General features: G+C 54.8%; 1 long non-coding RNA gene across 1 annotated transcript; it reads left to right on the top strand.

The window, feature by feature from the left end:
- Nucleotides 1-8014: 8014 nt before the first annotated feature.
- LOC144317674 (uncharacterized) lies at nucleotides 8015-15333 on the top strand. Its single transcript, XR_013383693.1, has 4 exons — nucleotides 8015-8466; nucleotides 9392-9496; nucleotides 11117-11260; nucleotides 11361-15333. It is a non-coding gene; the product is annotated as an uncharacterized LOC144317674 (long non-coding RNA).
- The last annotated feature ends 8085 nt before the right edge of the window (nucleotides 15334-23418 follow it).

Below are 23418 nucleotides of genomic sequence, written 5' to 3' on the forward strand. Positions count from 1 at the left end.
GAAGGCGGCGCGGCGCGGCCCGGGAGCCGCCGGGGGCGTCCGGGCGAGGAGGTGCCCGCGTCTCGGAGCGCCCGCCCAGCCCGGCCCGCGCGTACCTGCAGCGTAGAAGGAGCAGGAAGTCTGGGGCCGCCACACACACATGCAAATCCCGCCCGGGAGGCGGGGAAGCCACACCCCGCCCCCCCGCACCCCGCCGCCGCCGGCCCGCGGGCACCCATGTGCGCCTGCCCGCCTCCCTGCGCCCTGCGCCCTGCGCCCTGCGCCCCTCGCTCGTCCGGGGCCGGGCCTCCCGGGCGCGAACGAGCCGCCGGCCCCGCGCCGCTCCAAGGAGTCCTGGGGCTCTGGCGGGCTTCCCGTTTCGGAGTTCCAGCTCCAACGAGTTCCCAAACAGACTCGCGGAACCGCCATCCCCGGGAGGCCCGGCCGTGGTGGGGGGCTCCGCGCCCTCGGGGTTCCCCAGGCGGCCCTGCCCTCGGCCCTCGGGTCGCAGCGAGCCGGGGCGGGCGCGCGCGGAAGGGGGTCCAGCGCCCCCGCAGGCTCTACCTGGAGCAGCGCGCGGAGCACCCGGGAGCGCCCCAGCTGAGAGCCGTCTCGCACCCAGAGGCGCGCTCGTTCCTTCGCAGCGCAAATCGGGATTCATTTTTCTCAACGTGAAAAGCCTTTTCATTGCACAATAGAAGGCGCTTGGGCTTAGAGGGGAAATGAAGCAATGGGGTGGGTTTTGTTTTTTTCTCTCCGCATTCCTGTGTACAAAGAGATCCAACTTCCGAATCAGTTCAGCCGCTCCCTCTCCAGGAGTTGGCTCCAAACTCTTGGCTCCTTCTATCTTTCTTTTTAAAGGGGGGTGGGGAGGTGACGAAAGAGAAAGCTACCTTCGCTGGTTAATAGCGCACCGAGTGCCAACAACGACAAGGCCGGTACCGGGCCTCTGGGAGTGACCCGCTGCGGTGTCGCCACCGAGCTCTGGTTCACGGAGTCCAGCCCTCAAACCCACGTCTCCAGCTCGCCTACTTTCTGTTCTGTTCCCGAGTGCTTGGGTGTTTGCTTCTTAATCCTTTTATCTTAACTCCTGGAATCGAGTGTCCACTGCCATCCCCATTTAACTCTCTTCTGAAACCCCCACCCGGACTTCCTGGGAAGAGGGTGGGGTGGGGGGGTTGTCCCTGGGAGAAAGGGAGGAGGGGACTGGATGGAAGCAGGAAGAAGAGAGACCCAGGGAGGGATGGAGGCAGTGAAGAGTAAAGAGACAGCTGCTGACCCCGGGGGAATGAAGAGAAGAGTTCTGGCTGTGTGGCTTTTCCACAGAGACCCCTAGAATGTGGGGGCGGGGGGGGGGGGCACCTGCGGGATTGCTGAGCTCGATGTTTGACGGTTTGTTACCAAGACCCACAGTAATAAATACGTTTTACATCCACAGTCCACACAGCTATCTATATATAATTGAAACAATAGTTTCACAAAACAATACTTACCCTGATGACCTTTGATGCACTCTGATATTTTCTGTTCTATTTCGGTATTTTGTTTCATTTTACAATACTGATTGTGACCCATTTAATTGCTTTTTTTAATGTACCTCACATTTAACTGCAGTTAAAAAAAACCTCATCCAGATTTCTCTGCCAAAAAGAAATGACAAAAGCCCAGAGAAAGAGCACCAAACCTCAAGGTCACACGGTATATTCCTGGTAGCCAGAGCCAGAAGCCCGGCCCCTGACTGGCAGCCCCATACTCTCTCTAGAACTCCATACTGCACTGGACGGGCACTGTCCATGCCTGGAGCCCTGCTGGAACAGCCTCTCTGGCTCCCAGGAGTCAGGCCTCCACTGATAGGAGGTAAACCTATGCATTCATTTCATAAATGTTTATTGAGGGCCTACTGTGTGCGGGGCCTCTGCTGAGCACCAGCCTCTGATGGAGCTGAACCCTGGCCTGCTTTTTCCCCTCCCCACCCAGCAAGGATGAAGAGGGATGTGCTGGAAGCACCCTCTTGGTGGCCACACTCAGGACATGTGCCTCCCTTGCGCCCGCCACATCCAGGAATCCATGTTCTCCGCTCCTGAGATTCAGATGGATGGTTCCATAACTTAGCTAAGGCCTCCCAGCCAGGCAGTGGAGCTCAGGTCTACCTCCCCACAAAAGCACATGCCACTGTTTCTCCCTCCGTACCCAGCCTGGGAGTACTCTGAACCTCTGTCCCTCCACCAACCAGGAGGACTCGGGGAAAGAGGGAGAGAGCACAACTCTCATCCAACTGAGAAGGGAGGCCACTGCCAGCCTCCTGCCACACACACCACTTCCAGGTATTTTTCTGGAACATGACATCCATGCTGTGTTCCCAGGGGAGCCATCCCTGGGCTCTAGGCCCCCATCACCAGCTTCTGCCAAATCAACTCCACCATAAGCTCTTTTAGATTCTGGGTTCTGAATTAGAGTCTGCTTAAAGAAAGGTTCCGTTGGTTAAAATATATTTTTAATAAAACATTTTTATTTTATATTTTTTATAATATATATATATATTTTTTTTAAGAAACAGATGCTATAGCTAGAGTGAGTTCACTCCACTATTCCCCTGCTTGAAATCCTCCTGAATCTCCTCATCACTAACAGAATCAAGTCTACACATCTTAGCTCAGTGCACCAGATCCTGTCTGTCTCCACCCTTCCCCGCTCCTCCCTACCCCTGCTCCCTGGGCAGACACACAGCTCTTCAAGGAGGAACCATCCTGCAGACTGCTCAGAGCACAGGCTCTGACTCACAGGCTTGGGTTCGAGTCCCAGCCTCTGTTTCCATCTGGAAACCGGTGTGGTGCCAACATGGGAGGGAAGTGGGCTAAAGCCATCACCACAGCGCCCCCAGTTAGGAAGGACTAGGTGTTCATTCTCCCTACTCAGGGCCTCATCCACTCCTACCACTGCACCTGAGCTCAATGGTTTCCCTCTCCACTCCACCCTTCTACTCCCATCCAGGAGTCAGAAGAAAATCTCCTTCCCTTATGTTCTGGAACATCAGTCCCCTAAGCATTATTATGGAATATTTTAAGAAGTAATAATATTGGGCAGCCCTGGTGGCGCAGCGGTTTAGCGCCGCCTGCAGCCTGGGGTGTGATCCTGGAGACCCGGGATCGAGTCCCACGTCAGGCTTCCTGCATGGAGTCTGCTTCTCCCCTGTGTCTGCCTGTGTCTCTGCCCCTCTCTCTGTCTCTATGAATAAATAAAATCTTAAAAAAAAAAGAAATAATAATATTAAATAAAATATTAAAAATATAGTCAGGGCCTGGTGCCTTTCCTCTAACTTCGCCAAATGTAAATATTTTGCAAAATTTGGTTCCAATATATTTTTTAAAGATCTGAACCTTAAGATGCAGCTGGGTGGCTTAGTTGGTCAAACGTCTACCTTTGGCTGAAGTCATGATCTCACGGTCCTGGAAGGGAACCCGAGCCCCACATCTGACTGCCTGCTCAGCTGGAAGGCTGCTTCTCCCTCTCCTTTGGCCCTGCCCTGCCCCAACTCATTCTCTCTCTTTCTCTCTCAAATAAAAAAATAGAACCTTTTAAAAAAAAAAAGAACTGAACCTTAAAAATTGAGTTGAAGTCCCCTATGTTATCCCTCCCCAATCCCATTCCCTTCCCTCTCCCTGCAGAGGTGACCACTATCCTGATATGGGTTTCACTTTGTACAGTTTTTATGCTTATGCCACATAGGGATGTATTCATAAATGATATGAGTGTATCACAACTATAATCACAATTCACCATCATTCTGCAGGGCTTTCCATTCTAGATGGCTTCAGATGGTTTCACCCTGTGTGTCTCTTTTAATACATGGGGCAGTAGTGTGACAGTGTGATAGTCCATTCCTGACCATGTCACAACACCATATCCATTTTGTTGGTAACCGTGAAAGCCCTATTTCAGTTTTTGCTGTGACAGCAATGTTGCAGTAAGCCTCCCTGTCTCCTGAGAGCATTGTTCAAACCATGGCTTGAAACCTATTAATGGGTCAAATCAATTTAGCAGGTGAAGATCAGCATTTTTAAAACTCGAAACTGATTCAAAAATAACATACATCACACGTCATCAGGGTAACTATCAGGGTGAGAACTGCATCGTCATGAACGTGCGATATATGCTTATTTGAGGATACTGTCAGAGGTTTTGAAAAACTCTAGAGAAAGAGCTTAGAAAGTAGAATTGCTGGATCACAGGGAAGTTCCTCCCTAGAACTGCCAAATCACTCTGCAAAGTGGCTGTTCTAATTCCCCCTCTCATCAGCCACTGGGAGTGTGCCCACTGACTCATATCCTCACCAACACCTGGCATTGTCAGACTCTTTAATGTGGAATTTATACCCCCCCCCCATACTACCAAGGAACATATCACGGGCTATCTTGAACTGTAATGATCTCTCTGCTTTCTGGCCCTCCCCCAGGCAACTGTGAGCTCTTCACTGGAGCAGGCCACTATGTCCACTTCACTTTATGTCTCCAGGCCAGGTCAGGCACATAATAAATGCTTAACAAAGCCATGTTTAATTTTTTTAAAAAATAAGCTGTACACTAACATGGGGCTCGAACTCACAGCCCTGAGATCAAGAGTCGCATGCTCTGCCAACTGAGCCAGCCAGGCACCCCAAGATTTGAACAGTCAAGGAGAAAGAAGATGGCGAGAGTATATAAATTACATCAGGAGGGACACGTGGGTGTCTCAGTGGTTGAGCGTCTGCCTTTGGCTCAGGGCGTGATCCTGGGTCTGGGATCTAGTCCCACATCGGGCTCCCTGCGGAGAGCCTGCCTCTTCCTCTGTGTCTCTCATGAGTAAATAAATATAATCTTTAAAAATAAATAAATAAATTACATCAGGAGATAAAAGGATACTGTGGGAGCCCCAGCTCGGGGTGTCTGTCAGGTGCCTGGGTCTCCTAGGTGGAGGGCAGGGAACTTCCAGGGATGCTGAGCTAAGGAGGTGAAAAGAAGTAATGGGCCCCACCCCTCCTGGGTGGCTCGAGCAGGATGCTAGGAAGCTGGGGCCAAGTTCAGACCCAGGAAGGAGGTCACCACCATCCCCAGGACAATTGGGTGCCTTATCCAGGCCCCAGTGTCGATGGCTGGATATCTCCTCATACCCACCTCCCACCGGAACCTCTCCCAGAGGGGGAAGAGAGGGGATGGCAAGCTCTAGTAAGAAATCCTGAACTCAGGATTCACAGGGAGCCAGCAATTGCAGGGGCCTCTAGGAGGGGGAACCAAAGAGGGGATGGGGCTCCATTGGGAGGAAATTACCTTTGGCTCACTCCCTTAACTTTTGAATTTTGGACTATGTGAATATACAGCTTCTAACCCCAAATAAATAGAAATAAAGATGTTCAAAGCATCACCCCCAAGTTCCAAGAGCCAGCAGGAAGACTTCCAGGAAGCCCACCTCCACTCTCTGTCCATCCTGGGCCTGTAAAAAAGAACTGGTGGTGGTCCTCAGACCCTCTCCCTGGATTCATGGTTTCACCTAGGAGGTGGGGGTGGGGGGACAGAGGACAATTGGACCTAGGAGGGGCTACCAGCTGTGAACCCTAGGCCTCCTTCACCAGTATGTCCCCACCCCCACCTCAGTTGCCTCCTGGAGACACGTTCCCAGCTCCCCTGTGACTTTGCACAGGGTACAGACAGACCTCTCTGGGCCTGTGACTTCTTGTAAAGAGAGTTCACATCCCCTTCCCAAGTTTCACCCTTGGCTCTGACTGTTCTTTAACCTCTTTCTGTCCCTCCATGACTGCAGTTGGGAGGGGTGGGAATGCTACCCCCATGTTAGCTAGCTGTGCCATCTTGTGGTTTGGAGCAAATAACAGGTAGTTCTGAAGGGCTTCCTCAGCCCCTCTCTCCTGATAGGGCAGCAAGAGGGCAGGGGCGGAGCCAGGCCAGAGGGCTGACTCAGTGCAGCAACCACCCAGCCGTCACCCGCGGTGGGTGGGGTGCCAGCCCAGGCCCTCTGGGGTTCCCAGAGAATTCCTTCCCCATGCCATAAGCTGCCCCGGGCTGGCACCCCAGCCCACAGTAACCACTTAGCCACCACCAGGGCTGTCGCCTCAGGAGCGTCCACTCACACTCTCCCTCACACACACCAACACTCACATCACACACAAAGTCACACACTCTCCCTCACACATTCACACACTCACACCAACACTCACATCACACACAAAGTCACACACTTTCCCTCACACATTCACACATTCCTGTCACACACTCTCCCTCACAAACTTAGTCTCCTCACTCTCACACCAATACTCTTCCTCACATACTCATGTACTCTCCCTCATATATGCTCTCTTACGCACTCTTATACACTTCCCCTCACGCATTCACTTTCACACACTCCCTCATTGTTTCTCACACACTCATTCTCACACACACCCTCTTACACACTCTCCCTCACACACTCATACCAACAACCTCCTCACATACTCAGACATTCCATAGTCACACTCTCCCTCACAAACTCACATTCTTCTTCTCACACTCACACTCTTCCTTATGTACTCATGTATTCTTCCTCACCCGTGCTCTCCTACACACTTATACACTTTCCCTCGCACATTCACACTTTCACAGTCTCCCTCACACACTCACACCAACTCTCACACTCTCCCTCACACACTCACACTCACTCCTACACTCTCATCCACACCCTCACACACACTCACACACTCACCCTCCCAGGAAGCCTAAAAGGAAACAATACTCATTCTGTTTGCTTTCACCCCACCCCCACGACCCCGTCATTGATGCCATATCTGTGTATTTCAGACATTGCTAACCACCTTCACATGCAAGGGACCAGACAGGAAACAGATTATAAAAATGTGGTCAGCTAACTTGAACACATGGTCCCATGCTGGTGAAGAGAGAGATAAAAGAATCTTCTGGGATTCCCTCTGGTCCCAGAAGGAAGCATGATTCCTTCTAATTTTAATCTCTTGAGAGAGAGGCACTCTGGCTCTGGAGTCCTGAAACCAGGGGGCCCTACTCCAGGCCTTCCCTCCTCCTCTGCCCTGAGGTGTGCTGGCAGGCAAGGCGTGACCCTCTCCCCAGGCACCTTCACAAACAGAAGCGGAAGGCAGAAGTCCTGGGGCAAGACCCCTGGAGTCCTGGCCCTGACCACCTGCCAACAGGTACAGAGAAGCTGCCCAGGCCCTCTGGCCCTCAGCATTCTCATGTGTAAAATAAGGATCTGGCACTGTTGTAGTGAGAACATGGCAGGAAACTGCCAACACATCCCCAAGGAGGGACTGAAGAGAAGTTCATGAATGGGGCCACCCACAGAGGTGCGGGCAGGTTAACCTGCCCCAGGAGGGGATGATGGGAAAGTGCCATGCAGCTAACAACTGTGTAGAGCCATGACCACTCCAAGCCTGAAAAGTAGCCAATGGAACAAACACCTGGACCTCTCTCTCTTCCTGCCCTCCCTTGCCCTCTAATTGCTCAAACGGTGAGGGAGTCTAAGTACTTCAGGCCACAGAGGTCAGCCTCCCAGGGCAGAGAGTAAGCAGAGAAGAGTGGACAGTGGACCTGGAGGGCAGGGCTGAATGTCTAGCGTAAGGAACTGCTTTGTAAAGCCCTTAGTTCTGTCAGCAAATATTCTCTGTAGCAAATATTGTCAGCAAATATTCTCTGTAGCCTTTGCATAGTCCTGAGAGATCTTCATAAAGAGAAAGGCTTGTGGGTCTAAAGGAATGACAATCTAATGGTGGATTTTGTTTTAGAGGAGACCAAGGAGGAAACATTGGTAAGGCACAAGATTTTATCAAGCTCTCCACAAACCATGCCTGAGGCCTCCCCAACTGAACAATCAGTTGTTTGAGTGCCCACTTCACCCACTGGCCAGGAGGAGGCTGGACTGAGCATCAAATGCCCCTGAATTCTGAGGGAGTTGGGACTGGTGGAGGTTACAGTGGAGGCTGACTACAGTTCCCAGTCACTGTGACGTCACCCCATCCTTGGATCCAGGTCAGCACAGTGGAGCTCCCGAGAAAGGAGAAGGCTTCTGGCAACTCTGCCTCTCTCCAGATTTGGGGGAAAGGGCCCTGCCCCTTGAGGGGAAGCTGCGCAGGCCTCTGCACTTCACCTGCTGAAAGGGAGGCCGTTTAGAAGAAGGATATCATCTCAGTGATCCTGCTAGGAAAGGGGACCAGCATGGAAAATCTCCCTGGGGCCAGGGCCAGGCAGGAGCAGCCTTTGTCTGGCAGGAGACGGAGAGGATGATGTCAAGTCCACCTGGGCTGGGTCCTGGCCTCCAGCCACGCCCCACACCCACCTTGGCAGGGCTGGAGCCCTGTGATCCCGCCCTTCCTTGCCTGGGCTCCTTGGCCGAAGCTGGGAATGGCTGAAATCTAGGGGTTCGCCCACCAAACAGGATCTGCTCCTATTCCAGCCTCTGTTTCTGGATAATATGGAAGAGGTCCTGCAGCAAGGGGTGAGCCATGCCCTTCTGAGGGGGCAGGGAAGGGTCACAGCTGAGGCACTCTGTAGGGGAGAAGGAGAGAAAGGCCTGCTGTTTGCCCAGGAGCCAAGCAGACACTAGGGCCCTTGTCCTGGGGCAGCGGGGGAGGCTGCCGGCCAGATGGAGAGCAGCGGGCGGGAGAGGAGGGACTCCTGGGCTGAGCAATCAGCCTCTTCCTCCCACACCCCCACGGAGCTCCTGGGGCTCTCTTCCTCTCCAGCCCAAGACCAAGAGAGGAGCCTCACAGAGGCCGGGCGAAGCCCAGCCCCCAATCCCACCCCAACACGAGAACAGTCCCAGGGTGCACAGAAGAACCCTGAGCTGTTGAGCAAGGTGCTACCTTCCTGGGGCCCCAGTGCTGCAGAGCCCTCTGGGTCTGGGCCATTGAAGCTGGCCAGGCTTTTCTTTGGAAGACCTCCTGGTCTGCCATGAACAGGCCCAGCCTCAGACCTTCAGGGCAGTCTGGTGAGGAGTGCTGCGTCCAGCCGTTTGACAGATACCTACTGAGTCCCGTGCTGTGTTGCTGGCCACTCTGCAGGGGCAGCAGGGTGACAGCTCCCCAAGGACCTAAGCATCTCAGTCGCCATGGCACCCAGCTCCTGCCCGGCACCTGACCCAGAGCAGACCTCTGAGCAGCAGGTCTTGGGCCAAGCTGGGCCTCAGCAGTTCCCTCTTTAGTCAGCACTGCCCTCTTTCTGAACATAGGCACACCCAGGAGCGGCCCCCAGCACCTCAGCCAGCCCTCTAGAATTGACTGGGCGAACTGAGAGGAAGGCGCTCTCTCCAAGCTCTTGGAGCAGGAGTCAGAAACAGAAACTATTGCTGACCACTGCCCCTAGGTGGTGCTATGGCTGCATTACTGCCCTTAGGCTAGCCTCATCCCTGCCCCATTTTACAGATGAGAAAATTGAGGCTCACAGAGCTGAGCAGACTTGAAGGCAATCAAACAGCTAATGGATCATCCCCACGCTACCGAGGGAGTGGAAACTCATCTATCTAACAGGTTGGTGAGGGCTGTCCACTAGTAAGGTGTCCCTATGCTGCAGATAAGGAAAGCTCAGGGAAGTGAAGGGGCTTGTTCAGTGCCACACCGCTAATAAGTGACAGAGCTAGGACCCAAACTCAGGCCTGCCTGACCCGCAGAGCCTGCCGGCTTAATCTACCCTCTGCAGAAGGGTTGCAGACAGGAGGGGAATGTGCTCACCCACGAGTTACGCCCACGAGAGGGCAGTTCCTTTGCCTTCACAGTCCCTACCTAGAACTCGGCGGTGGCTGGGAGGAGACCCTTACCATTGGGACAGGGACTCTACCAAGGCCTATGGCTCCAGCCTCCTTCTAAATCTTTCCTCCGACTCCAACTTCCAGTGGGCCTGGCCTGGCTCCCTCCATTCTGAGCCAAGTGGGCCTCCATGCCCAGGATGGCTTCTGTCTGGGTACCACAGTCTGCGGGACACATGGAGGCTGCACCTGCTCTGATTCCTGCAGACTCCAGCACCAACCACCATGATTCATTAGCTCTCCCTTTGTCCCAACAGACAAAACGCACAGCAGGGGGAAAAGAAATTAGACAGCAGGGATGACTTCCAGGTTGTGGGTAATGGAAGGTGCCGGGGATGGGATGACAGAGGTTGTGGAGTTCTTTAAAAGAGGCCTATGCCAGGCTGCCCGAGTAAAAATCCAGATTCAAGGGTTCCAAACTAATTAGCTTCCTTTGGCTTCTCCAGCTCGCTCCCCTAAGGGCTTGAGTGCTGGGAGTGGCAGCTGGCAGGCTGACTCCAGAACCTGTTCAGACCTCCAGCCAGGACACACCTAGCAGCTCACACTGCTCTCATTCGGAGCCAATAAGAATGAGCATTTTCTGAACCTTACCATAGTCCTTCCATGTCTCTATCGATGCACTGATTCTTCAAATGGCCCTGTGGCAGGGCACTGCTGCTGTTCCGCCCACCTGAAAGGTGAGGAAACCAAGACCCTAAGAGAAGCAAGAGGAGGGATCCCTGGGTGGCGCAGCGGTTTGGTGCCTGCCTTTGGCCCAGGGCGTGATCCTGGAGACCCGGGATCGAATCCCACATCAGGCTCCCGGTGCATGGAGCCTGCTTCTCCCTCTGCCTGTGTCTCTGCCTCTCTCTCTCTCTGTGACTATCATAAATAAATAAAAATTAAAAAAAAAAAAAGAGAAGCAAGAGGAACCTACGTGGCCTTTTTTTAAAATAGTTTTTTTTTTTAATTTTTATTTATTTATGATAGAGAGAGAGAGAGAGAGAGGCAGAGACATAGGCAGAGGGAGAAGCAGGCTCCATGCACTGGGAGCCCGACGTGGGATTCGATCCCAGGTATCCAGGATCGTGCCCTGGGCCAAAGGCAGGCGCCAAACCGCTGCGCCACCCAGGGATCCCTTAAAATAGTTTTTATTTTATTATTATTTTTAAAGATTTTACTTATTCATGAGAGACACACACACAGAGAGAGAAAGAGAGAGAGAGAGAGAAAGGCAGAGACACAGGCAGAGGGAGAAGCAGGCTCAATATGGGACTCGATCCTGGGACCCCAGGGTCACACCCTGAGCCGAAGGCAGATGCTTAACCGCTGAGCCACCCACGCATCCCTATAACTTCATTTCCAGAGTCACATGGCATCACCTCCATTGTATTTTACTGATGGAAGCAGCCACAACCCTCACAGATTCAAGGGAAGAAGGACATAGATCCCACCCTTCCCTGGAAAGAGTGCCAAAGGATACTGGGACCATGCTTCTAAACTACCACAGGTAACATTGCAGAATGGGTCTCTCCCTGCGCTAACAGGGACCTCACAGGTTAGAGGCCTGAGAGTTACCAAGAGGCCTTAAGTCAGCCCCTATCCTACAGATCTGAAGACTGGGGCTCCCAGAGTGCAGAGCTTGGCTGTCACTACCTGCCTCTGCCCCATCCTGCCTGTCCATGACAACGAAGGCCAAGGAGTCCTCAGGCCCTACGCCCAGGGGGGGTCGGCAACTGGGAGAGGTATGTGGGGGGATGCATATGCCCAAGGGGTATTTAAGTCTGTGCCTGCTTTGTACAAGCACTGGCATGTGTGCCTGAACAGGGGAGGGTTACTCCACTCACTAGAAGATACTGTGCCATGGCCAAACTCCCCTCTTGTAGGGCACAGACTTTCCAGCGCAGTGGAGAAGCTGAGGCAGGACCAAAAGGATGAGAGGGGTTCAAGAGGAAGGGGCTGAGTCAAGAGTGTGCTGAGCCAGAAAAAGGTCCATGAGGGTTGGAGGAGCTAGCGCTCTGGTCCTGGGGTCTTGGGGCTCAGGGTTCCCAAGAAGCTAGCAACAGCTAATCATCAGAAACCACTGACAGTTTCCTGGGAGCACAGGGAAACATTTGCAGATTGGGAGTGGAAGACCTGGGGGCTCAGGCAGGCCTGGAGAAATGCATGGTCTTCACTCCTTGCCCTGAGGTCAAGAAGGGAGCCACCTCTCCAGTACCCCACCTGTCCCCGCTGTCCCTGGAGCTGATCTAGGCCTCCAGTCCAACCTCATACCACAGGAGCCCAAGGCAAAGCAGCCAAGGCAGGCCAATGTCCCAGGGTGTGGCAACCTGTCACCCAGTCTCCCTCATCCCCTCCAAGGCAGGGACTTGCACAGCCATATTTCCAACAGGCTCTCAATAGAGTTGCTGAGTGAAGGAGGAGTGGGTGTCTGCAGGAGTTGGTGGCGGGCTGGGGTCAGCCCCCCGCGGCCCCACCCTCTCTGCTCAGCCTCCAGGCAGGATGACTACAGCCCTAGGCCTCATGCCCACTCCAGAGGCCCACCCAGACCCTCAGGCACTTCCTGAGCAGCAGGACACATCCTGCCCTGCATGCCCCTGGAAAGAGGCCGCTTATCAGAGGGAAAAGGACACTTTGTTCAGGCCTGGCCATCTGCCTGGGCTGCGGGTGCCCTACTCAGGGCCTGGCTGGCAGAGGCAGGAAGATCCCTGTAAGCAGGGATGGAAGGCCTTGGGGAGAGCAAATGAGCAAGGCTCCATGCCTCAGGCCTCTCCCTTTCAGAGGTCAACTTGGCCTCTCCCTTCCCCTGCACCATTCTTTCTTCTTTCCATTCGTCTCCTACCTCTCTGACTCCTGATGGAGTTTTTCCCTCGCTCACTCACTCCATTCATTCACTTAAGCAATATTTAAGGAACACTTAGAATGTGCTAGTAAAGTTCGAGGCCCTGTGGACACAGCAGCAAGCAAAACAGGCAACAATGTCTGCCCTTATGAAGCTTACGTTCCAGTTGAGAGACAATAAGCACACATACACACAAATGAAATAGGTGCTACATTAGATGATTAAAGTGCTTGGAAGAAAAGCAAGGCAGGAGCACAAGGACAGAGCCAGTTTCAGGGAATGAAAGGGAATAAATGCCTCCCCCCCGCCCCCCCACAACATATACAGTGGATAAGAAGCCCTCCTGAGAAGGTGACAGCCAAAGACCTTAAGGAGGCAAGGAAATGAATCACATAAATTCCTAAAGGCAGAGCCTCCAAAGCAGAGGGAACAGCAAGTGCAAAGGCCCTGAAGCAGGAGTGTGTGGGGGGGGCAGGGGGGAGAGTGTTTGCGAGGAACAGCAAAGAAGCTGGTGAGGCCAGAGCACACAGAGCAAGGAGGGCAGCAGGAGAGGGGGTCAGAGACGGAGCAGCAACTAGATAAAGAGGGGCCTTATCACCCTTGGAAGGACTTTGGCTCACACTTACTGATGGGGAACCAGTGTGGAGCTCTGAACAGAGGATTTATGTTTTAAAATAACAGTAGCTCATGTTACATAGTGTATTGTATGTATCAGCCACTTTTCTAAACACCAAACATGTATTAACCTGTTTAATCCTCCTAATGACTTTTATTAAAGCTGAGGAAACTGAGCTAGAGAGGTCTCTACACACTAGATGTTAGTAGCACCCTCCCCTAACTTGTCACAAACCAAAAATGTCTCCAGACAGTGCCAAATGGCTCCTAGCAGAAAGAATGTCCCTGGTTGAGAATGACTACCTAAGTGTCCTCCTGTCCACCCCATCTGCCCCTGTCCCAGCTCAGGCCCACACCCTTCTCACTAGGACACTTGAGAGCCTCCAAATTGGCCAATCCTGTCCCCTCCACCCTCCACAGTACATCTTACCAAGCCATTTAGGATGGTATTAGTGGTCCTATACAATCTGGCCCCTGCCTATCTTTCCAGCAATAGCCTTGAGCCCCTCCCCTCCCTTCCCCCCTCAGTCTAGCAGCATGTGTTGAGTCTATTGTGTGCCAACCACTACAGTGGACACTGTAGACACTGCCGACGGGAGCCCAGGCCCCCCAGGACCCATCCTGTCCTCACAGAGTATCTGTCCAGGGTAGGGAAGAGCAGGTGAGCTGACAGCTCCTGCTCATGCAGAGCCAGGGAGATTTGAGTGCTCCAGGAGAAGAGGTGCTGGAGCTGAGCTGTATGACATGGGCAGGGCTTATTGAGGAGGGGCAGGGAGGACCTGGGCATGGTGGGGCAGCAGCTTAGAGAGGCCCAGGAAGCTGTGGCTGTGATTTGGGGCTCCAGGAAAGGCCTGGAGAGAGCACGTGTGAAGAGGGACTGATGGCAGGGAGCAAAGGATGACATATGAACAGGTGGACAGAACAGGAGGCCCAGGAGAGACGTCTGGGATGGCTCACGGAGGTGGACAGAGGGATGTGGTGCCCACTGGACACTTTCCCATCAGGACAGCGTTCTCCTGGCAGGCATGCCCTCCCCCCCCCCCATTTCATCCATCGAATTCTCCCTCCCCCTGCTAGTCCAAATCACAAATGGTGCCTCCTCCTTGAAGCCTTCTGGATTCCTCCCTGCTGATATGACTGGCTCCCTCCAGCATACTGTCCGAACCTCATCATCTGCTTTCATTGCAGGAGTCTGCTGTTACCCCACTCCCCCGACTGTGAATTTCCTGTGAGCAGGGAGGTATCTTATCCTCCTCTCCCCATGAATTAAGTCAGACCGCCTCTGGGCTCTGCCCCTGCGAGGGGCCTGGGGGTGGGGGCAGGGGGCCAGGCTGCATTTGCGGCACCTCGCACCTCAGTGCTGCCCTCGCACTGCAGTGGCCCACACACGACTGGGGCCTACCACTAGCCTTCCTGGGCCTTCTCCCGCTCCAAGCCCAGGGTGCCCCTCTCTGCCCTCAGGGGCGGGGCTGGGAGGTTGCCCTGGGGGAGCCCCTGGCTGACTGCTGCACAGAGGTGCGGGCCAGGGGGCGCTCCCTGGTGGGAGATCCCCCCCACAGCAGCCCCCAGTCAGTACCCCTGTAATAATTACAGCAGTGAGGCCACCTGCCTCACGACTCCAGCAGCCTCCCTGCTGCAGGCTGCAGTCCCTGCCTCTATAGTCTCATTCCCCCTCAGCAGCCAAGGAGGACTCTGAAACCATAAACCACATCAGGTCACTCCTCGCTGTGTTCAAATAATCCCCAGAAAAAACTCAGATGGGCTAAATACATGTCCTCTCCCTTCCCTCCAGACCTCACCTATTATTCCCTCTCCCTCACTCCCTGTCCCCACCCCCCACCCTCCTTCTTCCCCTTCTTCAAACACACTGGAGCCTGCTCCTGCCTCAGGGCACCTGCACTTGCTATTCCCTCTGCTGTAATGCCCTTCCCCCAACACCCCCCCCCCTTCCTCCAGGTTCCTGCTAACACATAATCTCCTTAGAGCTGCCTTTCCCACCCCATTGATCTAAAACAGCATCCCATTACCCAGCTCATCTTTCTTCATAGTACTTATCACTCCCTGATGTATTTTGTTGTCTATCCTTCTAGCAATATGATAAATCCTCAAAGAAAATAATAAAGGTTCTGTACATCTTCTCTGCTCTATTCCCTAGTGCCTAGAATAGGAGGGGGATATAGTAGGTGCTTGATAAATATTTGTTCTACGCCGAATAGCCAACCCGAGAAGCCCCATGAATTGCCCATGTCATGGATGTGGAAAGTGAGACTCTGAGAGGTATGGGTCCTGTATGCGATCACATGAGCTTGCCAGCCTTGCAGCTGGGGCTCCAACCCAGTGAGTCTCTTCCCTCTGCCTCTCTGTTCTCCATTTCACCACCCACCTGGAAAAGAATACAGGTGGTTTTGCCATTCCCTTGCTCGGGCACAGGCAAGATTGACCAACAGTGACTCTAGATATGGCCCAAGGCAGCATCTTCCACAGAGGTCCTGCCCAGGAGCCCGCAGGGAGAGAGATTCACCGGCTCTCCAGGCAGGCCCAGCTTTGGCCACTTTTCCCTGGGACCATCTGTGTCTCCCCACCCCCCCATCACTCCCCTCTACCTTCCTTTCAGCCACCTCCGGGTTTCAAAAATGCCCTCAGAATAATCGCAGGCTGCTTTTCTTACCTCTATCCCACCAGAGATACAGTAAGAAAGAGATAGAAACACAGAAAGAGAAGTATGAGGGGTGTGTATGTGGAAAGAGCACGAAACAGAGCCACACATGCAAAGACAACAGAGGGAAGACGAAACCCAAAAAGGAGCCGAGACCGGGTGAGTTCCGAAATAACGGCTCCCCTCAAACCCACAGGCTGGCCCAGGGCCACTGTCAACCCAACTGGTGCTCTGGAGTGAATCAGAGAGAGGCACCCTGGCTGGGTTCCAGAGCCCTCTGGCCTTTGACCCAGCCCTGCCCTGCTGTGTGCCTGCGGGGGAGGAGGGCCACTTTCAGTGCCACCCAGTCCACAGATCTGACCCACAGATGCAGCTACAGAAGTCCCTGGAAGCCTCTGGGAAATGCCCGGTTCTCTCCCTGTGGCCGTGAGCCTGAGTCCAGCCCTCCGCACTTGCCCACTGGGCCTTCCCCCACAGCAGGTCCCCAGGTCATGTTACCCCTGCCTTCATCACTCATGAGTGTCATCCCACCCACACAAGCCAGCCAAGGACTTCAAGGGGCCGAGATGAGGCCCTTGTGCCTGCATCAGTGCGCAGACCCTCTTCCTGCTTCCACAGGATACCTCCCAGCCTCAGAGACCTTCTCTGTAGTTCATGGGAACCCTCCGGAGGTAGGGGGGCAGGAGGTGGCATGACCCTCACTGAGAGAAAGGGAAAGGGAGAAGCAGAGAGGGGAGTGATCACTTCAGAGTCTCTGATACTAAATCAAGGTTCCTGCCCCCTGCCTCCCCAGCAGCCACACTCCTGTAGGGCTGAGGATGAGATGCTCCTTCCCTAGGAGCAGAGGTGACCTATGAGTGACGACGTGGCTCACACGGGCAGCCAAGGAGCCTGAGCTGCCAGTGGGGACCTAGCCTACCCCAACCCAACGTAGGGCTGTCTGTGCACTCCACTGGCTGGTCCCACCCAGAGGGCAACGGGGGAGCAGACGTTCTGTCCTGCAGTGCTCTGGGCCCTGGATTCCCCATCCAAGCCTGGGCATGGCCTGGCACAAGGTCAGGGGCCTATGAGGATGGAGGTAGGGCACAGACAGGGTCCATGAGGAGTGCTCCATCTGTGCTGAGGGTGATCAAAGGGCCCAGGTGGAACCAGGAACCCCCACAGGCCACTGTCTAAGGCCCCCACCCTTCCCAACAGCCAGCACTCTGGGACAAAATAATTAGGGCACAGGTGAGTCATATTGTCACGAGGCTGCTTCCTGGCTGACTCAGGGGACATACAGTCAGAAGGGCCCTTCCACCAGCCCCTAGCCCAGAGCCTGAGTCAAGGATTCCAGGCAAACAACACCTTCTGGTGTCCAAACTGGGCCTGGCCCTCCCTCCCACTGCATCCCTGAAAAGCCAGGTATGAAGGTGCACCCTTCCATGGCCACTAAGGGCACAGCATTTCCCCCAACTCAAGCCTATCCTTGCTTCCTGGATGAAGATTTGGGTCTTCTAAATGTCTGGACCTCCCTCTGGCCAAGATCCCCTGAGGCACCTAGCACTGAGCATGGCATAGAGGGGCTGTAACCAGGGGCAGCAGGATGGGGCCTGGCCCCCACCCCTATAGCAGCGGCCCTCCTGTGTCACTCCCGGGGACCCCTTACCTGCCCCCAGCCCAGTCTCCAAGCAGCTCCCCATGACCCCAAGGCTGCTTTCCTGGCTTTGTCCCTGTGGTAGCTGGGCAGGAACTTCCTGCTGCAGAATTCCCGGATCTTCCCCGTGAGGCCGCCTGCCTGGCTTGGGAACTTTGGAGGGAGGGAAGTCAGGGATGCTCCCACTCACAGGGTCTGGCCCTGTGGTCACAGGGGCTTCCCTGGCATTCTGGACCACCCAGGCAGGTACACCAAGCCTCTGACCCTGCAGCTTAGATGCCCCACTGCAGCCCCTCCGCTAGAACCCAGGGCTCTGTGGTTAGGGCTGCCACACTGAGGGCTAGACTGAGATCCTGGGTAAACTGAGCTGGCACCTAGCCTGAGGATGAGGAGTGAGCTCCAGAGATAGCCAAGGAGGCCAAAGTCAAAGAGGGTTTTATTAATAATAGCACAGGCCTGAGTCTGGTGGGTGGAGACACTGCTGGGCAGCCCACCCTGCAGATGCATGAATACCATTGATCTTAAGACCCCTTGGCCCCAGGGGCGCCTCGGGTGTGCCCTCATGAGAGAGGCTAAACTTCTACTGGGGCTGAAGGGACCTGGGAGCAAGCAAACTCGGGCCAACACCAGCTTCACTATGGGGGCCAGTTTCCCATCTCGTCCATCTCCTCCAGGAGCAAGTGCTAGGGTTAGAAATGGATGAAGAAAGAGGCATCAGCTCGGTGGGCTCACCCTTCCTGCTCTGTACCCCCAGAGATAAGCACCCTGAGGCCATGCCAGACCCTCCCCCATCTCCCCACAGCCAGCCCAGTCCACCTCCCTCCCACTAAATGAGGGATCCTCCTCCCTCCAACTTGATGGGGGAGGTGGTCCTTGGAGCCCCAGGAGTCAGGCACCCCAGCCAAGCCCTCCCTTCCCTCACCTCTGTCCTGGATGCCACACCACGGGGACTCTGCACCCTTCCCTCCAGCCTAGAGTGGTGTTTCAGCTGCCTCAGCACCCCCCCCCCCCAGGTCCCCAGCATTTCCCCAAAGGCTGGTGGGTGGCTTCCTTCCCCCTCAGCTTGGTGTCCTTGAGGGCAGATAAAGAGAGAGTAGGGAGTGGTGATGAGGACAGGACCCTTGAAATACCCATAGAAGGAAGACATTCCTGAGGTAGCTCTGTCCCCCAAGTGAGGACTGGGCTGGGCCCCGACCTGCCACAACCCGGAAACTCCCTACGGGCCCCCAATACTGCTCAGGCTACCCCAGGACCGTGATCCGTACCCCTGGGACAGGGGCAGACTGACTCAAGGATGGTTCTGGAGAGGATAGGGGTGAGAAGAGGGCAGGAAGGGTGACTAGAGATCCCTTTAGCGTGAAAAGGCAAAGCAAAGGGCCCTGCCAGAGCTGACCACCCTCTGTAGTCTAGGATGGGGTGCACAGCCTAGTTCCCTAGAGCACAAGGGAACATTGTGACTCAGGACAATGAGAAGGCTGCCCCTCAGTGCCCAGGGGATGGGGACAGGCATTCCTGGTATTCACTCCCCGAAAGGGGAAAGTCACATCCCTAACACCAGAGTGCCCTTGGCACTGCCAGGCACCCCCTCTTCATCATGTTTGATCCTTCACTCACTTCTCGGTCATTTGGCTAAGATCAAGTGCCATCTGATCCTCCCACCAGTCTCCCTTTACAAGTAAAGATGCCACAGCCCGCATCCAAAGCACAGAGAAAATCCATGCCAAAACAAGGCTTCAACTAAAGCCTTTGGCCTCTGAACCCTACACTCTTTCCTTCATTTTTCTACAAAAGGAAACTATAGAGGCTATCTGGGCCAAATGTCCACAGAATGAAAGAATGAGTTGTTGAATGAATGAAAATTAATTCAAAAAGCACATCAACACTTCTTTCCATAACAGATCCACCTGTATGTGCTCAGAGAAGCTGGGACAGGCCTGACCTTGAAGGCTGATGTCAAGGAGGGTGGGCAGTGAGTGGGCCATGGTGCGACACAGATGGGTAACCGATGAGCCTTTATGGGAGGAAGCATGGGGGATTGGGAGAGAAAACAGGAAAAGAGCAACATTATGGGGTCAAGTAAGAGATGGAGAGACTGCTGGGCAAGTGTGTGTGCACCGGGGGTCAAGCCCCTACTCTCAGAAATACTACCAAGAGGGAATCATGCCTTCCCTATCCAGGCCCTGGGAGGTTGAGGCCAGGGCCAGGGGCCTATGGAGGTAGGAGGCCCTACTTTCTCCAATGGCCTCAGGCAGAGGGGTGGTGGTTGGGACAGGCCAGAAGTACCTGGCCATCCACAATGCCCGCCTCCTCCAGGGTGATCTCTGGCTGGGTCAGCAGCTCTTGGCCCTCATGGCTGCCCATCTTCCAGAGACCAGACTCCCGTTGAACTATCAGAAGCTTCTTTAACTCCGACTCCACGAAACCTGAGAATCAGAGAGATGGGCATGGGACAGGCAGGAGAGGGTGGAGAAACCTGCTGGGGATGGAAGAAAAGGCGGCTCCGACTCTCCAGACCTCATCCCAGCCCTGTGCAGTCCCTGGTCATCTCCAACCCCAGCCCCTACATCTCCATTACCTGGAGCCAGCCACACAGCTCCTCCCCATCTCCCTGACATCCCCCTGGAAGCTCACTGGCCGTGGGCTCCCTCCTACATGCATGAGTGTGAGTTTCCTCACCTCCTGGGGAGAGCATGCCAGGGACAAACACCTGCCCCCACTTTCCACCAGCCATAGACTCAAGAACAAGGATCTGGAACTACCCAAACTCCCCTGGTTCAAATCCCAGCTCTGCCACTTACTAGCTGTGTGACCTTGGACAAGTTACTTAACCTATCTGTGCCTCTGCTTCCTCACTATGAAGTAGATATTATAATGGGACCTACCTTGGGGTTGTGATATGGTATTTCATGAAAAGTGTTCAGAAGAGGGTCTGGCCCATAGTAATAATGGCTATGTAAATGACAGCAATGATCACGTTATGCTATCATGTTAAGCTATTCCCATCCTTGCTCACTGTGTCTGGGCAGCAAGGGGCACCAAACAAGTTAGAATTCTGGGCTCAGAAAGGGTGATGCTCCTGGAGCGCAAGCCCCAGTCACAGTCCCCACCTCACTGCCTCCCAAATGCTGAGAAAGGACTCTAGCCAGACTAAGCAGGACTCAGGCCCCGCCAACCCGGCTCCAGTAGTCATCTTAGGTCCTCTGGTCCCACCTGGTGGTAAGAACTGGTATCACACCCATGAGCCTCAGTCAAAGGGGAGCCCTCTGGGCCTGAGGGCGGGTTGCACGCTGCACTTCCCCACTGTATTTGTTGATCTGAAAGTCTTATGCAGCGGTGACTGCAGGGGGACAATGCCTGGGACACAGAGCTTGAAGGAGCTGTCATCTTCCTCCATTTCCTCTTCCTTGCCTTTCTCCTCATCAGACAAGCTTTCCTTGAGAAGAAACTGAGGGTATGCCCGGTTGCTGAACAGGTGAGGAGGAAAAGAACCCAAGCCTGCAGCCCCGCCCCCACCCCCAGATAAAACAAAAGGCAGGAGGGAACAGCTCCCCAAGGGCTGAGAGGGGTCTGCGCAAGCCACAAATCCCGGGGCCTCACAACATGTGGGTTGGGGCCCCGACCCAGGCTTCACCCCCTCTATTGCCCCAGCCTAGTCCCACAGACCTTTGGCCATGGCTGATTTCTGAAGCTGCTTGTACAAGGTGAGGAGTCAGTTCCAAGGAGTTGCCCCGACCTTCGAAGAGGCCAGCCTGAGGTCTCCTGTGAAGGAGCAGTGTAACTGACAGGCTGACAGGAACGAGGGGTAAGCCCAGGCCTAGTTGGGCCCAGCAGGATGGGGACACACCAAGCAGGCTCAAGTGAGGGTGAGGTGCCTCGTTTTGTTAGCAAACAACTCCTATGTGCCAGGCATAGCACTAAGCACTTTCCAAAGAGCATCTCACTGACTCCTTGCACCTGCCCCCTGAGGTAGATACTGCTCCATTCTCATTCTGTAGGTAAGGAAACTGAGGCACAGAATGGTTGAGCAACTTTGCCCCCATCCCACAGCTTGGCATAGTGCACCAGAAGGGATTCAAATCCAGGCAGCCTGCCCCCTCCCTCCCCTCCTTCCCTCATACCTATCCCTTGTCCTTCCATTCCAGGCCCCACACCCCTAACGAGTCTTAGGACAAGGGCCTATTTCTGGCACTGTCTCAATGCCTATGGCCACCACACTCACCGTCAAGCAGACACTCCTTCTCCTCCCTGGTGAAGGTCTTGGGGCAGACCTCCAGTGGCCCCACAGCCCTCTGTGGGGATGCTGTTCCACCTCCAATGCTTGGACAAAGTGGCCCCTGACCCCAAAGCAGAGTCAGATGGGGGTGGCAGGTGGAGCCAGAGATGTGACAAAGGCTTCCTTAAACCCCCCAAACTCCCTAAGGCCCTCCCATGGGCCCTGCTCAGGCCCCTCCCCCCTCCCACCTCCAACAGATCCCTGCTTGGCCCTCTAGGGTCTTCACCATACAGGGGGGTATCCCTCCTTGAAGGCAGAGTGAGAAGGAAGGTGGGGAACAGAAGAGGAGGTGGGCCCTCTTCCTCACAGGGAGTGATGCCAGGTCCCCATGGGAGTGGGGACCAGGAGGGAGAGAATGGGGAGGGAAGGTAGGGTAGAGTGGGGACCAGGAAGGAGCTGGGAAGCCATGGCAGCCTGGCTCACCCTTGCACTTGCCCCTCCCGATCCCCAGCCTGTCCTTCTCTCATCTTTGGTGCCTCCACCCACAACCTCTGACTTGTGGGAAGACTCACCCCATCTCTGGTCCCCAAGCCCCTCAGGTTCCCTCCTATCCTCGATATATCTGTCCCTTCCGCACCCAGGTGAGGGCCTTACTCCAGTCCTCTATCCATCTGAAGACCTATATTCCTGGACCCTCCTCAATATGGGTCCTCCCATCTCAGCCCCATATCTTGCCCCAGTCCCCCCATCCAAGGCCCCTACCTGCCCCCCATAGCCCAGTCCCTCACTTGTCTGAGGTCCTTGTATCTCCGGAGGCCTCCCCTACTGCCTTCTCTTTCTTTTCCCTTTCCTTCTTCTCCGATGGGCTGCCCAGCATCTTCTGGCTTCCCCTGGACAGGATGGGTTTCACCTCTCTACCCTGGGCCCCCACTCTCAGGACCTCCATGGGAGTGGGGATCTGGGCCCCTGTGTCCCCCATCCCTAGCCCCAAGGAATTGTGCTGTGGCAAAGCCACAGAGAGCGTGTAGGACAGTGTGGTGGGCGGCCTCAGCTCCTTCCTCCCCACCCCTCCCTGGCAGTTTATCATCAGGGGGGTGGCATCTTGCTCTTGTGAGGGGCATGCCTGACTCCCCATCAGGCCCTTGTCAGAGCTCTTTAGGCTGCCCTTGCTCCCCACCAGGCTACGGAAAAAGCGGAACATGGAGGAGCGGCCCAAAATTCGGGATTGAGGGGTTGAAGCTGGGGTCTCCATCCTGAGGGACCCTGACTCCAAGGGAGGGGCCGTAGCAGCCACCTCCACCAACTGCTTAAGAACAGGAGGAGTTTCCAAATTAAAACCTCCAGTTGGAAACTTCCAGGAGTTCTAGAAGGCAAAGGTCAGATGGAGGGTGGGGGGGATGGGGAGGCTGGGAGGAAGACATGGTAGGGGGGATTAGCTGGGGGCAGAGAGGGAAGAGTCATGAGGCAGGGGAAGGAGGTATGAGGCAGTGGATTTGGGGTAGGCTCCAGGAGGCATGGGGGGTGGGGGGGCCGGTAGAGGAAGCTGGAGGTACCTGGACGGAGAAGGGGGCAGGGGCTCTTGGGGCCTCTGTACACACCCCTCTCTACCTGGCTTGTCCTTCCCTGGTCGGGGCTGCCCCTGCCCTTGAGAACCAGTCCCTACAGCTATCTGTCCTTCCTCTCTTCTCTCCTTGCAGCATCCACTG

This window comes from Canis aureus, chromosome 7, assembly GCF_053574225.1.
Source record: "Canis aureus isolate CA01 chromosome 7, VMU_Caureus_v.1.0, whole genome shotgun sequence".
In the NCBI taxonomy this organism is placed as follows: domain Eukaryota; kingdom Metazoa; phylum Chordata; class Mammalia; order Carnivora; family Canidae; genus Canis; species Canis aureus.